This window comes from Mauremys reevesii, linkage group 4 (genome assembly GCF_016161935.1).
Source record: "Mauremys reevesii isolate NIE-2019 linkage group 4, ASM1616193v1, whole genome shotgun sequence".
Classification (NCBI taxonomy): domain Eukaryota; kingdom Metazoa; phylum Chordata; order Testudines; family Geoemydidae; genus Mauremys; species Mauremys reevesii.
The window spans coordinates 76636683-76652404 of NC_052626.1; the positions used below are offsets into that span (position 1 = coordinate 76636683).

At 39.7% G+C, this 15722-nt stretch overlaps 1 long non-coding RNA gene across 1 annotated transcript in view; it reads left to right on the top strand.

Annotated features, from left to right (window-relative positions):
• Window positions 1–14597, top strand: part of LOC120405008 — an 89137-nt gene extending 74540 nt beyond the window's left edge. The window contains exons 2-3 of the long non-coding RNA XR_005598313.1: window positions 8816–10455; window positions 14501–14597. This is a non-coding gene — a long non-coding RNA (uncharacterized LOC120405008). The remainder of the gene's footprint in view (window positions 1–8815; window positions 10456–14500) is intronic.
• The last annotated feature ends 1125 nt before the right edge of the window (window positions 14598–15722 follow it).

The window sequence follows — 15722 nt, forward strand, 5'->3', positions numbered from 1 at the left end:
TTTGTTCTATGAAATCACAAGCATATCTCTCTTATTAATGAGAAGAGCAATCTTTCTAAAGTTGAACACTATCACCCGGCTGTACAGTTTATTCCAGTGTTCAGTTATTCCACCTAGTCAATGACACTAGGGACTCTTCCCCCCGCCCCTCCCTTTGGAACATGACAATTAGTAAACGTTATTGCTTTGGCTGCTGACTGTCTAAAGTAATATTGGTCAGGGTCATTCTTCAGTAATGTCCATTGGTCTGTGAAGTTAGAAATATGTTCCTCTGTAATAACAATAGAAACCCCTAACTACTGCAGATTTTCCAAATTGCAGTGATTTCTATGCCTACGTTTTGTTAAGGACACTTTTTTTCCAAGGGGACTCATGTAACCTAAGGAGCCAAATCTATTTAAAGATGCAGTCCATGGACTTATGTGGTGCCCTGTGGCTAAAGCTCTCGCTATTGCACATGAAACTGAGACTTCATGACTTATTGCTCTGAGCTGACTTTGGGGACACAGGTTTAACCGCCCCTTGAGTGTTAACTGGGAGGAATGGTGGGTAGAGCACCTAATGTTGCTCTGCAGTCACTGCAAAGGCTGATCTGGGAGCTTGTATACACACAGAATTCCACTGCTTTAATTGAAGACATTATTTTAAACTGATCAAGGCATGGTCTATACTAGGAATTTACATCTCTCAGGGATGTGAAAAATCCACACTCCTGAGCATAGGCGCCGATTCCATGGGTGCTCCAGGACTGGAGCACCTCTGGGGAAAAAAACTGGTGGGTGCTGAGCACCTAGTGACAGCTCTGTGAACTGCTCTAACTTTTAGCAGCCTTACCTGTCTATAGGTTGTGCTGCCACCTGGAGTTGCTGGAATGGTGTGCTCCAGCAACTCCCACTCCCACCCCAAAACACCTCCTCCTCCTCTTGCCAATGGCATTCCTGTACGCTGGGGGCTTCCAGGGAGCTTAGGGCTGTTTGTTTATATATATATTTTCCATAGGAAAACTCAGTGATAGACAGTGCTCACTAAATGGGAAGCTATAAATGGCTGGTTTTATCCTCTTGTTCGAAGTATAGCTCTGGGCCTTATTTACTGCACCCTATTCAAAGACTGCTGTAAAGAGAGAATTATTAATTTTTTTCTCACCGGCTTTTCTATGGTGCTCATCACTGGAGTAGGAGTGCTTCACAAACATTAATGTATTTATTTACACAACAGCCTTAGCACAGGAAAGGATTATCTCCCTAGTCTCAGTGCCAGTGCTTGGCACCACAGCAGCCCCGAGCAGCAATTTCAAAAGACTGTCCTATTTAGACCCTAGGCTACAACATGATTATTGTCAACAAAACCTTCAGAATGTGCTTGTCAAACTCTAGCACGTCTCTACTGAGCCTGTGTGAACTGAGATTTTCAGAGTCTCATTACAGGTCTGAATCTGGGTGATTTTTCACAGGAGCATCAAAAGGAACACCCCTGATTCTCCCTCCCTCTGCCACATTTCAAGTCCCTGCTCTAAAGCACGGAGGCACTAGAACTTATTAAGAAAACAGTTGTAAGATTATTTTTTAAAAAAAATATTGGGCAAAACAGTGTTTTTTCCCTGATCCCATTCTCAGAAATGCCTGAACTATTTTTGCTGAAACTTTCCAAAAACTTGGGGAAGATACAGAATGGAAAATTTCAGCCCAATAGTTGACATTTACTAAAGTTAGAAGAAATTGGGAACAGCCTTAATAAGAGAAGTGTCAGGCAATCTTAGCTCAAGTTGGTGCTACTAACTGTCTGGAATAGTTTGCCATAGAATGTTATCATTTAAAAAGGAGAGCAGAGCTGAACACATTTTTCCTGTTCATGTATTCCCAGTGTTTCATTCAGTAATGAAATCCTGATATCTGTATTCTGTGTCTTCATGTTGCATTCCACTTGCCTTTTTGTTTTTCCCTGCAGGATTATAAATGCTAGAGATGGAAAACACCTGCTGCATTAGGTCACCTACCTTCTCTCCCCGCCAATTGCAAGACTGTTCCCTATTGTACATTTACTACTGTTTTTTTCCAGTCTCATTTTAAATAGTCTAAGTCAACGGGCTTTCACCATTTCTTTTAAATTATTATTCTACTGTCTAGTACATTGCATCATACAAGTTGTCTGATATCCAACTTAAATATTTACTTACCTTAATTTCATCTAATTATTACTAACCTCTTTATGACACACAATTATCCTATTCTTCCTTAAAGAAGACCCTGTTTGAAAGTTAACATATTGTTCTCTTGTCCCTATACTGTATACATTTAATTTTTAGGGCCAAATTTTTGTTTGGTGTAGTAAATTGGTTCAGCTTCATCAAAGCTATCCAGTTTACACTATCTGAGGATCTGACCCTTTCTTCCTAAATCACTTTATAGCCATAAACAAGGCTTTCAGGGTGGTTCTTTGGTTTTATTTTGTTTTTGTACAATGACTCCCTAAATCCCTCATTGTACTTCATTTCCTTGCTTAACCTCCCTTACCCTCCATTCTTTCCTTGTTGATACAAAACCCAGTTGGATTTTACTCTCAAACGTTTTCTACTTTTTTTCTGCAGCAGATTTTCTGCACATTTTCTCACTCCAATCAATATTCCTTGGGGCATTTCACATTTGCTCAAAGTCAACTTTTCTGCTCCCGACATTCATAGAAGAGATATTTGACTTTTCTCTCCAGGTGTTTCCTTAGCTTTTCTATCTCTCTGATCTCCTACTGAGCTAACCAGGAGATAGGATACACCCATCACTTTAGGATCTACTGGAGGCAGTTTACCTTCTGCATTCTTTTTAACCTTCATTCCACCTCCAAAATGTGCCTGAGGAAATCTCTCTAGTGTTTCATTGCAGTGCCCATCACCATAGTTCTGAGCACGCTTGCTGAAAGTCTGAAGTTTATTAAGGTGGGAATGATGCTATGGTTTGTAGCCAATTATTTTTATTTTATTATTTAATTGTGTTATCTATTGTCATGGTTAACTTATTATTTCATATTTAATCAATGTGTGATGAATAGATTTAAGTGTATAAGGTATAGATATAAGTAGGACACGGTCATTGGAGTATAAGATCAAGACTTTTTTATGAGCGATGAGTATGTAGGCAGTATATAAGTAAAGTAAGATTTCAGCTTAGTCATACTTAGCCTCGGGCTTAAAGAATGTTGACATATATAGGTAACCCAGGAATAACTCTGTACCAGTAAAGTTGCAAGATTATCATAAAGAATGTGCCAGTAGGTGATGTTTGTGAAAATATGCCACAATGTACCTGTCTAGACACATCATTGTAACATCATGGAAAGTTTTGCTCTCACCACAGGTTACTATGGGAACACGTTTACATAGCTACTAATGAGATCCTAATGAGACTAAGGGGATCTAAGAGAACCCCTCTGAGAAGAAAGATATGGCAAAATTTATGGGGTGTGGAGCTACAGATAAAGAAAAGGGGGTTGGAACTCTCATGCATATGAACAAGGCAGTAGATGTGGTCATAACACAGGACAAAAAATGGTTCCCTGATATGGATAGGATGGTTCTCCATCAGGAACCACCCCTCTGTTGACCACCTGTTGGGAGTATGAATACAGCATTAGCTATTGTATGGACTCCCTCAGGTTTTGTATGCATGCTTGTGATTGTAACCTTAATTATCTGCTTAGTGAAATTTATAATACAGACATAGTCATAATACTTGTGACTGTTTGTGATCACTATATTTGTTCTTTGTTTACTCCTAGTGATTCTCCTAGGTCGGGAGACTCTAAGTGTGATTCTCACCCTATTGATCTTAAAACTGGTGCAACACAGGACATGTACTCACTCATTCACGGGGGACACTGTGGTTTAACACACAACTATTGATTATTATATCAATTCAATGTAAGTAGAGGGTAGAGGTTCCATATGTTAATAATAGTACACAGAAACATTTTCCTCTGTATCCTCCAGCCCAGATAGATATTGACCAGAAAGTGCTGGCAAAGAATGGCTGCTCACTGGTGTCGGTTGGCATTGTCAAAGGAACCTAAAGGAATTAGGTGATCAAATACATTTGAAATTCAATGACAGCTGGCAGTGCAGCCTAACTTCCATAGGTGCCTTTGAAAATCCTTGACCCAGTCTCCAGATTCAACCTCACAAGAACATTCCCCTTCACAACTGGCACCTTTGATGGCACTTGTAGCAGAATAGTCAAGGAATGAGTGGACCATGGTCCTCTTTCAACTTCAAAGGAGGTTTGTCTGAATGCGAGTTGAGGCATAGTCCTGCAAGCTGACCCATTCAGCCAGACCATTGTTGCACCAACTTCACCCCTACCCTTGAGGAATTGTCAGTAATTGATAGTGTCGCCAATACCATTTGTAGTAACTGCTCTATAACTAATGAGACATAAGCATCTATACATAGTTTCATTCACTTGAAACTATGTCATGGGTATTTTTATATTTGTACCAGGAATGGCTGAACTGGTTTGGACAAAATAAAAACCAGCCTGAATTTGAGGTCAGAACTGAACTGATGGGCTCTAACTTTTCTCTTTCCTTTGAAAGGTTTGAAAAAGTTTAGAACCAGGAAAACTGTTGACCATGGTGATGTGCAGGTGTTGTTAGCGAGGGTCAAGAAAAGACAGGTTGATAAATTTCTTGTTTTATATCACGGACAAGGCTGTAGCAAATTGACAAAAATATTAAACTGAAAATAACAGCTGTTTAAACCCACAATAGCATAACCTTGTTATGTATGAGCCCCCCCAGCCCTGCTCCATCAACGGATCTATTTCTGAGATAATACAACGTAGTACATACACTTACAGTAGCTCTTTACAAACATTAACTGTATTTGAGGTCTATTAGGCAGTAGAACAGTCTCCTAAGGAAAGTGGTGGTGGTCCCAATGCATGGGGAAACTTAAAATTGGGCTGACAAAGGCCTGGTAAATATACATTAGGGAGCAATCCTGTACTGACTGGGAGATGGATTCAATGATGTAATAAGTATTTTCCATCTCTAACTTTTATGAAATAATTATGGGGATTGCAGTTGAATGCAGTTACTTCATCAGCCTAGGCATATAACTAGATTCTCTCCTTTAGAATCCCTCTCATAAGCATGCCTATTGCTGCTGCTTTAGCAAGTATACTGCCCCTTTAAAAAAAAAACTTGCAAGTGCAGCTGTAATGTGTAAAAATTCTGATTTGCCTCTATTTCAACAGGGAGTCTTGGGCAGTCAATTTGCCTAGTTTAAGGAAAACATGCCAATTAGTTTCTCTTATATAGTTTCTGCTTGATAGAAAAACATCTAAATAGTCCAGGTGAAGAAGAGACTGTGTTGGTCCCATAAAGAAAAGGATTCATGTGTTCTTCATCTTTCCGCATTCACCCAATTGATCATACAAATGAAACCTCAGCAGTTTTAGTGGTCCCAGAGCCAAATGACATGTTTATTTCAGACCCAAACTGGAGCAAGGTTAGAAGACCCATTCAGCTTATGTTCAAAATGTCTGGTAAGAAGCAGAATTTCCCTATCTCAAAATCCTTCCTCCCAGGAACACAGTTACCAGCTAGAACCCTTTTACCTTCCTGATGGATATGGGGAAAGGGAATCTTAGCCTAGTACAGTCCTTTACACACTCCACTCCCTAGCATATCCACTTGAAATTTATGTAAAATAATAAAAACCCTTAGTACTTCTGCATTTTCAAAACATAATACAAATGCACATGTTTAAGAAATAACTTCCTCTGAGAGGCCATTACTGCCTTTCAGATCTTGTAGGCTGCATGAGGAATAGAGTCACTAAAGAGGCTGTGTTCTGTTGACCTACACTGAATTTCCTAGCTCTTTTGAAGGGTTTCTCTTAGCCACACCTGTACTGTGAAGATGAGTACAAAGCTTGCTTGCTGCATTCCTTTTCACACTAGTAGGACTAAGAAGGAAACTCAGACACAGCTGCTGAGAGAATGAAAATCTCTGAAGGATTGAAATATCGATGAAACTGTCCCACTCACCCTATTGTTATAGGCAGTCAAAAAAGTGGAACCAGTGTAAATATCAGAATCATGTTCACAGGCAAAGGAGGCCCAAAGTTGAGGCGCAGTTGAACAGCTAAAGGTTCCAGGGACTTTAACAAATGTACTGAATCTTTCAGTGATCCAAGAGACACATGTAATAGTTATGGTTTATAGCTTTAAAATATTTTTTCTGTGTTGAGTTAAAGATCATTAACCTTAAAAAAGGTAAATTAAAAAGAATCTGCTACTAATAATCTCTTAGAGAGCTAAACAGATTGTAAAAATCTGATTTGACCATCAATGCTTTTACTCACCGCAGTGATGAACCCACACTGGTCAGTCTTGTTTTAGTTTAGTAAGTTTTGGTCTGTTTCTCAAACAACATAGCAAAGGTGCCCTGTATGTTTTATCAACCAAGTTGTTTTCACCACAAAGACAAATGCCTGAAAGAAAGATCCAGACCTGTAATTTGAAGAAGTCCGTTTTTGATAATTGACCCTTCTCCCCCTCTTCTGAAAGAAAGAAAAGGCATAACATCAAAGATAAATGCAAGATCCTCTGTAAAATCAATCTTTCAAGGGGGGAAAGAATGACAATAATTTTATTTATGTTGATAGGAGTCAGATATCACCTCTATAATTAGGTTGGGGTTTTTGGGCAGGGGCAAGAGGAGTTTGGGTTTATTTTCTTCCAAAACTCACTTTCCCTGTTGATAAGTGGCTGGTCCAGATGAGTTTAGGTAAGAGTTAGAACCTAACAGGAAGATCAGCTATATTCAGAGAGAGGAAGGTGTTGTAGGCTGGAAATTAAGAGAAGGAGCTCTAGAGACAGCACATCTGTCTGGTTTGTATTTTTTGTAGATGGCTCTAGTTTTTGTCCTTTAGTTTTCTAAACTGCATAAACTGATTGTGATCAGAGGCTCTGATGGGATCTTAGTGGTTGTTTTGGTTGCATAAGAATCCTGTAAAAGTAACTTGAGACTCCAGAAGATATTTTGTCCCAATTGCACATTATCATGGAGTGATCATATGTGGCAGGGGGCAAAATAGACATAGAATCATAAGACTGGAAGGGACCTCGAGAGGTGTTCAAATCCAGTCCCCTGCATTCAAGGTGGGATTAAGTATTATTTAGACCATCCCTAACAGGTGTTTGTCTAAACTTCTCTTAAAAATCTCCAATGATGGAGATTTCACAACCTCCATAGGCAATTAATTCCAGTGCTTAACCAACCTGACAGGAAGGTTTTCCTAATGTCCAACCTAAACTGCCCTTGGTGCAATTTAAGTCTGTTTCTTACCTTATCTTTAGAGACATCTATTCTTATAATATGGACCTCTCCAGAGACTGAATGAGACTGGTGGCCAAGTGGCTATGGTTTGAGAATTGCTGCTAACAATCATTTTATTCTAAACCATCCTTTATTAAATTCCATTCCTTCATATGCAGTTAATTTGAGGCAGAAATAATAAATTATAATGGAAAGTCTCTTTCATATAGAACCTCTTATTCAGAACGATCCCAGAACTTTTAAGTATAAGGTGTGAATTCCTCAAATCATCTTGGTGGTTACAGTTGTTTGACAACACACACCACAACAATCCTTAGGATAGGAAGTATAGAATGCTTTAGTCACCTGTAACTAGACAGATAAGTTTAGTGCGTCAGATTGTGATTGTCCACACTGGAACTTGACCAGGACACTGGTTCTTCCTTACAGAAAGTTCTATGGGATATTTAATGATCACAAGTGGCAAACCTAGCTTCTTGAGAATCACTGAGCCTACTAATACCATGGTGGAGTATTGGTTTGGTCCTTATTTGGAAAGAGCATCTGTTGTTCCCATTGTTTAGATAGTGTCATTGATGTTTGTGACTTAAGGAAATTAGCTTCTTCCTTAAGAGGTTTACAGACAGTGATGGTGGTAATTCTGGGTGGTGTGGAGGGGAAGGAATTGAAACATTAAACCAAAGAGTTGGAACAGTTATGCTCAGCACGTCTTGTTCCAAGATTTTTAATACAATCATTTGTTAAAATTGGAGTGTGAGCTAAATTAGGGATTGACGTGTGAGCTAAATTAGGGTTGGTTGGTCAGTGGTAGAAGGCTATATTTTCAATCTTCTGAACCGGTTCCCTGTAGCATCTTCTGTTTTCCCATCCAAATGCAAAGCAGATCCAGCCCCGTTTAAGTTGAATGATCTGGTAAACCCACAGTCCAGAGTTTCATGGTTGCAGAGTTCACTTACGAACAGTGCATCTTTATTCAGTACTTCCATATAATCAGTGGGAATATTTCTGAGAGGTGAGGAATTGATTGCCCTGAATATGGCAGTCCTCTATTTCGAGCAGTAATAGCAGTGCCAGATGCAGTTTCCCCATGCTGCCCAACCAAAAAGGTCTGAACCCTGTCGAGGAAGGACCAGTTAAAACTGTGGGAAGATAATTCCATCTTTGTGCCCATTCAGTCACCATTTATTTGTCAGTCCTTGACCCAATGCTACCAACAAGGGGTTTGACTAAAGCTAATTGTGAAGGTTATATTTGTGATGTGGGCATGTGTATGCTGAGCCCACCTCATTTCACATTTATCTTTGACCAGCTATCTCTGTCTGGTATTGATAGCACTTACTGCTGGCCAGAGTTGGATTCAAACCCTTAATTTAGGGGGCTCAATATCTCAATACCACGCCTCTGAGCCATCCAGTCTAAACACAGTCATAACATCAAAAAATATTCACATCTCTTGAAAAGTTTTTTTTTTCTTTGTTTGTAGGTGTCCTTTTCTCTGATTCCTGAATTGAATAATATATAGTGTAATCTTCTGGAAAAGACCGGGTTTTAAATACTAAAAGATTTGCCTGCACAACATTGCTTGAATGCTGAACCTAAACAGAAGAACCCAGTAAAACATCACTGGCTGAGCAGAGTCTTCCAAGAGAGTGAACCTCAATGTGAATGGTGCTCCACAGCTAGGATTTCTACGCCCCAGATGCTCAAAGGCTAATGCACCGATGAAGGGCCACTACTTAACCAATATACAGTACTACAATTCCATTCTGGTGGCTGCATGGCGTCATATTATTGAAGTACACTGTGCTGATAACTTCAAACTCATGTCACATCACTGAAATATTTCTGTAGAAGAATAGATTTCATTGAGAAACAGAGAATTATCAAGCACACCTGGAACCATAATGTCTTATGTCTATCAATTCAAACCCTGCTTGACTCACTAATGTTTTTTTCACCTCATCAAAAATCTGTCTCTTTATACCAATAATCACTCATCTTTGGATATTTGTTTCCCATCTCAAGATTGATAGGAAGGGGCGGCTTTTAAAAATCATTTATATGTAGTGTAGAGGTGGATTTAAAATATTGCCTAGGTCCCTTTGAGCCTTTTTACTAGCCTAATGAATCTCTCTCTCTCTGAATATTGTTTCTCTCACAACTGCCAGGCCATGGCCCTAGGCTTCTAAAGCATTTAGCACTCTCCTTTTATCCTAAATAAAATAAGATCTCGGGCTCTGGTATTCCTTGAAAGTAATAATCCAGATTAATTCAAGCTTCTGTAGCAGTGTGGAAACAGTTTCCCATTCGATCTGCAACTAAATCTAGAGACTTCCCCCACAGAAAATACACACACATACACAACACACACACAGAGTACGTAGAATGCCTTGAAGAAACTGTAGCTAACCACCTTATTAGTATTCCTCCCTCCTCTGTGTTTCACTTGCAGCAACAGAGGGCTGAGCAAAATGCAGTAGAACAGGGACAGAGACAGAGCTGGCAATCATCTCAATGCAGGCTGCTGAATGTAGGGGGTGGGGGGATGCAGCAAAGCAAGATTAATAACCTTGCCATAATCCTGTGCACTCTGGAAGGAGATACCTCTGGTGACGGAGCCATTCTTGTCTTGATTAATTGGACTGAGTGAGTGAGTGGCTGGCAATCCACCTGGTTTGGAGGGGACCCCTGTGTTTTGCTGTTCTTTGAATCCTCTACCCATCTGAGAAGGTAACAGTGAGACATACCATCTGCAGCACACACAGCAGCTATTGGAGGCTACTACTGACAGTTTGCACTACAGTTTTTGGTGAGCAAGAAGCCAGGTATCGTGTACAGTGGAGATTAATATATCCAGGGCACTCAATTTCACAGTCTGGTCCCTCAGCCACCTCCCCCCACCAAACACCCTTTCCCAATTGCCTTTGAGTTCTGGGCTCACTTTTGACATAGTCTTTTGGACACATTTTGCTGGGAATGGAAGATCAGTAAATGGAACCTTTGAAAACTAATCATTTTGCTTCTATGTGACTTGAAAAAATAAACAGAAAAAGAAGAATTCAAGTCCATCTGGAGGAATTTTTAATTTCCTTTGGAGAAGTTTTAGGAGGGACCATCTAAAAGGTAAGTCCAGGGGCTTGCCTGCCCTTTCTTCCTCCTTATGTTTATGCTTGATTTGTTTCATATCGAAAGAAGCTAAAAAAGGAGTATGGTGCACCTATAGTGCATGGTGACACCGTGTAGGTGTGTTGTGGACTCTGTCCTTGTCATTTGCACACACCCCCCCACAGACCTCTCTTTGATTTCCTTTTTGATTTACCTAGTATTTGCAGAGCTAAAGTACCTATAAAATAATGATCCAGAGTATTGAGAAATGTTGGTAAAATAGCATTTGAAAGCTTTTTCTAGTTTCAAAGTCCAAAGGAATTCTCTCTCATACACGCACAAAAAGCCCACGCAATAACTTCAGTGGGAGTCTCTGTATTTTCACAAATCATGGGGTTTTATTTTTCCTCTGTGCATTTCAGTCTGCTCTGAAGCAATGAATATGCGAGTACAGAAAGCTGCTTCTGCTGCTGTTAGCTGGAGCAGATGACAGAATGGAAATTGTTGAGGATTTGTGGACCACTCTGTTATGTGGAGTTTCTCTGCTATTGCGTCTCATTAACCTATTGAATGCATCTTGCACTGTTTTAAGGCTACAGCATTTGCAAAATATTTGGGGCCATATCTCTAATCCTTCCAAATCAGACTAAAGTGCCAATCACAAATGGTTTCTTATCGCCTCTCATTTATTTGGATGGGAGGGGAGACACAAGAGGGAGGTTTAAGGTGGCATCAGGCATACAGGTGTTCTAAGTAACTGCCTTGTCCAGCATGTTTTATTGTAGGGTAACGTTTCCTAGGATCTATTAAACCACTTGGCATTTGAGATATTCAGGGTCTGAACCTAGATCCCCCCAGAGGTGATTTTCTTCAGGAATGCTGAGACTGTTGTAGCCATTCCCATCTTCCAATTATTTAATGAAAGTAAAATACTATTGTATCACAGTAGCATCAGGGATCCTGGACTTGAAGGCGTTTTATTGCTGCATTGACAGCACTTAGCTTTCCCAAAGAGGTGAGAGATCCATTTGTAAATACATTTCTGAGATGCCTGGTTCCCCAAGTGGAATTGCTAGGGACTTATTCCTTCTCAATTATATGAATATGAATGACTAATACTGAAAGACGTGGTGTCTATTTGATGGAATTATCTACAGCTGGCTAGCTGTTCTAGAAGGCACAGGTATAAATGTGGCAATACTGAATAGGCAGAGATAGAGGGGTGTTGAAGCGTATATGTATGTATATATAACGTAGGTTACAATGCATAAGACCGCTGAAGACACATCCTATTTGATAATTTGCTCCATTATGTATGAAGAAATGTAATGAGGCTTTTTTTGAATGGGTATTGCATTGTAAAACTAAACACTTAATGAAAAGGCCTCTGCTACAGAGTAATTGAATAATCTCATATTATTACATCTTGCCTGTCAATCAGTCTCTGGCTGTATTTGTGGCTGTTCTCATATACCAGCTTGATAGAGGGATTAAACAAGGAAAGCTGGTTATAGCTGTGTTTCCCCTTGTTTTCTGCAAGTGATATTCCATCCCGCAGCAATGTTACTGTATAGGAATATGACAGGCAAATCTGTCTCCGGACACAGTATAACTTACCATTTATTTCCTCCCACTATACTTCTCTTGGACCCTCCTCATCTTCACATGAGGCATATGGATTGCGATTGCTTTTACATTTACATTGTCTCAGGAGGAGGATTTTAAACACAATCCTATGAGAATCTCCAGGACTCTTTTCTTTTGAAAAGGGAACTAAGGTAAAGGAGACTTCAGATGGAGAGAAAGTTAGGGGGTGGATAACATACAAACTGGAAATGAAAAACTTTCGTATTCTGGGAGGATGGAGAACACACAAGATGCCCTAGCCCACTCTGGTAGGGTGCAAATTATCCTCAACTCAGCAGGCCAACAATGGGAATTGAAGGGTCGCCATCACTTCAGTTGATTGGACGGTAACGATGCAGCCTAACCATAGTAAGATCAATAGAGAGAAGGGTGCACTTCTCTTTGAGTTTGGATGATCTCTGTGTTTGTGTGCATGAGGCCAATGTTTTCTGTTTGTTGTTTTGTTTTTGTTGGATGGTTAAGCAGTAAAGATAATTTGTAGCCAACAAACTAATGTAAAAGTTATTCTTGAAGTGTGTAGATTAGCAAAGTTACTCAGAGAAAATGCTTCATTTTAATTATCTGTTTACTTCTTGACCAATTTAGATTCCTGCATGGTTCCCTGAAACTAACCTTTCATGGACTTGATTACTAATTCCCTAAATGTAATGTTCCATAGGCATTTTCTTCTGTATTTTAACTCTGCTAACTCTATAGGATGGATGTTAAAGTTACTGAAACAGTATTAATTATCCTTATAGCACAGAGGAAGCAGATAACATTTAGTATTGCCAGATTTCATGACAAGCTAGTTTATCTAGGATCTGACTTAAGCAGCAGCTTGGAGTGTGTGGGAAAGTGGAATAGAAAAATGTACAATTAAAACAACTATTTAAATGAAAATATGAAATGTCTCACTTGTACGAAGTTCCCATTTTATCCCAGTTCATGGCTGGACTTGGAGATATTATTTTTTGCATTGCAAAAATATGGAGAATTCCATAGTTAATGCTGTTTTCCATGTACTGTTTGAGGGATTATAAAAGCTCACCGTTCTGCATAGTATATGTATCAGCATGTTGCTATTGGAAGGTCCGTAAGAGTCCTTAAACCAAATGAATGTAGCGCCGCAGTAGAAGCTTCCCAGCAGAAATGTAGGTACAGTGATATTATCAAAGACTGAATTGCCTAAATATTATTTTAAGAATATGTGGAAGATAAAAGGAACATTCAAATTTCTTCCCTATTTAGTTCCAGTCAGTTGAGCAGCTCCTCTCTCTGTTTCTCTCTCATTGCTGAAGTCAGCCAACCAGGCACAATGATCCTCCAGCACATGTTTCTATGTTTTTAAGACCCTGGGTGCTTTACACATGAATTCTTCCTTTCCTCAGAAACAAGCTGGGTTGACAACTGGCAAGTGAGCTTAGGCACTCTATACCGGCCAAAAAGGAAGAAAAAAGAAAAGAAAAACAATATCCTTCCAGCAATTCCAGGACTTGAACAAAAAGTAAAAGCTGTGTAGGCTGACGATGCACAGTTTTGATTGTTGAGTCACCATATTAGTCTGGAATATTATGTTGCATTAAAGTGCTAACATTGGGGCCAGTTTTGAAATAAATGGCTACAGTAGTTTAGTATAGAGTAGAGTAGTTTAACAGTAAACATGTACCCTGGATTGAAGAAAATGCACTTTCCTAGTGGCAGATGATTTTGCAGGTACTCTATGACTGTTTACCCCTTTAGAAATAACCTCATGCCTAGAGCCAAAGGTGGCTTGTAAAATTAGAATAAGGAGGAGGGCAAGAGAGGATATGGGGTTACTTGGTCTTGACTGGAGCACCTAGTAATAAAAGACCAACCATGAGTTTCAACTGCTGTAACAAGTTAGCCATCTGAAACCTTTTATTTAATATAAATATTATCATAAATTAAATGTACCATGAACTCAACACTGTTTAAAAACAAAAAAACCATAGAAGAAACTGCAACCTCTGCTCTCCAGCCTGCAGTTTCAGTGCCATCACATTACCAATCTCTGTCTTCCCTTCAGCAGATGCCCAAAATAAAGTTTATTAGGGAGGCTGAAGAATCTGCTAGCCCCTAGAGAGGACAGTTCTTTCAGGCCACCATCCAGGTTACCTGGGAGGCAGCTGATGTGCAATGTCTTGTATGTCTCCTGGAAGAAGGCTTTATTTCTTGACTTTCTTTAGGTTCATTTTTAGTCAAGGTGAAATAAAAACACACTGACATAATCCATTTTAAAAAATGATACTGTGGCCCAGGATCACTGCTGTACCAGTATACAGGATAGACTTTTCTGCCTCTGTGACTGCATGTAACCTGCTCAACAGTGTCATCTATTGGCATGTGACATTTTTTTTTCTGGAGTCAACTTTCATTGTTCTGTATTATTAACACAATTTTCTTATATTTGTAGTTTCACCTACTATGTCATTGATCATATTTTGTGTGAGATCACATCTACCTTGCCAGCTGGGAGGAATGGAACATCCAGTGTATGTGGTACATCATGACCTGTTCCCTTAGTTTGTTCAGTTTGTATCGAAAAAGTTTTCATGTTAGTAGAAAAGCCTCTGTGTGGTTTGTTATTTGTGGGGATTGAATCTGGAACATTTGATCTGAACACATGGTCTGTCTGAGCTAAAAGACACAGCACTGTTACCTTAAAGGCTATATAGACTCAACCTCTGTATGGGTCAACTGCTAGAGAAGGATAGAAAGCCACACTGTAAGCATGGGTTATACTTACATAATTAGCCACTAATCTTAATGAAGAGATAATTTAGAAAACTTCTGCAGGGGAAGTTAGAAGATATAGCACTGGGGCTTCATGTTTGTTATTTCACTGTAGAGTTCACTTTTATATATACCCACTGCAATTTAAAATATTGTGAAAGTAAGATTAGATAACTCCTGGAGACTAGTGACACAAGCCAAGATGAAACAGTCTTAGAGGGATTTGAAGGAATGGAAAGCTTGCCCAGTGAACAGGAGAAAGGAGCCTGTTCCAGACATAGGGGTCAGCATGCTAAAGCTGCAGAGATGTGAGGGAGGAGGACATGGGGGAAGCGATTAGAGAAAGGTGGGGAAAGTGCAGAAGAGGATAAATATTGTGGAAGACAGAGGGTTGGAGAAGGCGTCGGGAGTTACTCGAAGTAGAGGGTTGGGACGTGAGAGAAGGAAGATATGATAGGGAGACAAAGGGAGTATAGGGAATAAGGCAGTGAGGAGGTCAGTGTAGTAAGCAAAGGCAGAGCCCTGCAGGGCTGTGAAGGTGAGAAGTCTGAATTTAATTTAGGAGGATTGGGAGGAAGATAGAGTGTTGGGTGTCAAAACAGCAGCTAGAAGCAATGGATTCTGGATACAATGGAGCTTGGAGAAGCAGTCCCCAGGATGGAACTAAAACAGGTGGAATAGATGAACCCTTTCACATTTAAATGTTTGACCTGAGTGTCCAAATGCTATATCTGGAAGTCCTATTTGGACTGACACTTTGAAAATCTGCCTCACAGAAGAAATATGGAGACCCTTCTATAAAAGCAAGGAATTCATGTCAGTGGGTATTTTAGTTCATTTTTGAAAACCCAATCATTTGATACTCTAATCTCTTAAGAAGTTTGTGCGACTGAAGTAACCCC